The 2,062-nt window shown below is 45.1% G+C and overlaps 1 protein-coding gene across 1 annotated transcript in view; it reads left to right on the top strand.

The window, feature by feature from the left end:
• Nucleotides 1-2,062, top strand: part of LOC117953907 (NACHT, LRR and PYD domains-containing protein 12-like) — a 57,664-nt gene continuing 55,602 nt past the window's right edge. Inside the window, exon 1 of the mRNA XM_034887336.1 lies at nt 1-24. The gene's annotated coding sequence lies outside the window, so the exon portion shown is untranslated. The remainder of the gene's footprint in view (nt 25-2,062) is intronic.

A 2,062-nucleotide genomic window follows, 5' to 3' on the forward strand; every position in this document is an offset into this window, starting at 1 on the left:
AGGGTCACCTCATCTCTAAAAGAGGTAAGAAACAGCTTCATTATAATGGGGGGAGTGTGTGTGTGTGTGTGTGTGTGTGTGTGTGTGTGTGTGTGAGTGTGTGTCATTAGGCGGCCATGTTGGGACTCAAACTGCAGATGTCTTTCTGGAGCCTCAGCAGTGAGACGCAAAGACGTCCCAAACATGTGAGAGGACAAAAAGACTTTAACCCTCCTGTTGTCCTCGGGTCCCATTTGACCCTTTTACCAACGTCTAGACCACCAATATGGAACCCTTTAGAACCAAATTACCACAAAAAGGATAGAGTCCATGCAACGCTCACAGAAAATACAGTTAATCACTTTCATTGATTTCAAATCAGCTTCTACTCAACATACGCGCCTCTGATCTAAACTATTAGTCAAAATAATTCATCAGTTCTGCTTTATTAACTCAAATATCAGGTATATTTCTATATGAATGAGGGTTATTGACCATGAATTCCAAAACGTAGTAAAACTAGCCGTAGTAAGTTGGTAGAAAAATAATAATGTGTTGATGTCCCATGTCGAAAAAAAGGATGATAAAAATAATAAGTGTTAATCTTTTTGACCCGGGAGGACAACACAAGGGTTAAGATGATTAAAGATTCTCTATTGGGTGTAGGTCTGTAGACTGGCTAGGCCACGCCAGAACTTCTTTCCAGGTCCTGGACCAGCTCCTCCCGTGTAGTTCTGGGCTGATTTTTCACTTTTCTTAGGATCACTGAGACCCCCGAGGTGAGATCCTGCATGGAGCCCCAGTCCGAGGGAGACTGACAGTCATGTTTAGCTTCTTCCATTTTCTAATGATTGCTCCAACAGTGGACCTTTTTTCACCAAGCGGCTTGGACATGTCCCCGTAGTCCTGTCCAGCCTTGTGGAGGTCTCTAGTGTCTTTGGACAGCTCTTTGGTCTTGGACATGTCCCCGTAGTCCTGTCCAGCCTCGTGGAGGTCTCTAGTGTCTTTGGACAGCTCTTTGGTCTTGGCCATGTTAGTAGTGTGATTCTTACTGATTGTATGGGGAGGACAGGTGTCTTTATGCAGCTAACGACCTCAAACAGGTGCATCTAATTTAGGATAATAAATGGAGTGGAGGTGGACATTTTGAAGACAGACTAACAGGTCTTTGAGGGACAGACCTCTAGCTGATAGACAGGTGTTCAAATACGTATTTGCAGCTGTATCATACAAATAAATAGTAAAAAAATCATTCATTGTGATTTCTGGATTTTTTTTTGGTAGATTATGTCTCTCACAGTGGACATGCACCTACGATGACAACTTCAGACCCTCCATGATTTCTAAGTGGGAGAACTTGCAAAATAGCAGGGTGTTCAAATACTTATTTTCCTCACTGTATACATATGTTATGGGGTGACGGAGAGAGAGAGAGAGAGAGAGAGGACCCAAATGCAGAGACGAGGAGGCAGGAATAAGCCGGTACACAGGGGAGTATTTATTTAAACAGTTCAACGAAGTAGCAGCAACAGGAGAAGTTCCAAACATAAATCTTAAACTGGCATGGGGAAGGAAGAAGTCAAAACTAAGATCCAAACAAGCGCAGGGAGAGGCAGGAGTCCAAACACAAAAACCCAGCGGGAACCGGGAAGACGACACTCAGACGAGGAGGTAACTTACGGGGGAGCTCACGGGTGCGGCGGTCAGACAGGAACACTCACAGGGAGACTCAGAGAGGAGAGCAGGATCACGCTGACTGGGGACGCTGACAGGACAGAAAGATCAGACGAGGCACAAGGGGAGCACAGACCTTAAATTCACAAGGTAATTAGACAACAAGAGGCAGGTGACGAGAGGGTGGGGAATCAGGTGGAAGACATCAGGTGAACCACATTAGGGGCAGGACAATCAGACCAACAAACATAAAGCTGGGCGAGACGAGACAAGACAGGAAACCATACAATCAAAATAAAACAGGAAGCAGAACAAAAAGACACAGGGGAACACAAGACAGGACCAACAACACAGGACTGGGGAGAAAACCGAAACAAAGACACAGGGAAGGCCAAATGGGAAAAATACC

Source organism: Etheostoma cragini, chromosome 12 (assembly GCF_013103735.1).
Source record: "Etheostoma cragini isolate CJK2018 chromosome 12, CSU_Ecrag_1.0, whole genome shotgun sequence".
Lineage (NCBI taxonomy): Eukaryota > Metazoa > Chordata > Actinopteri > Perciformes > Percidae > Etheostoma > Etheostoma cragini.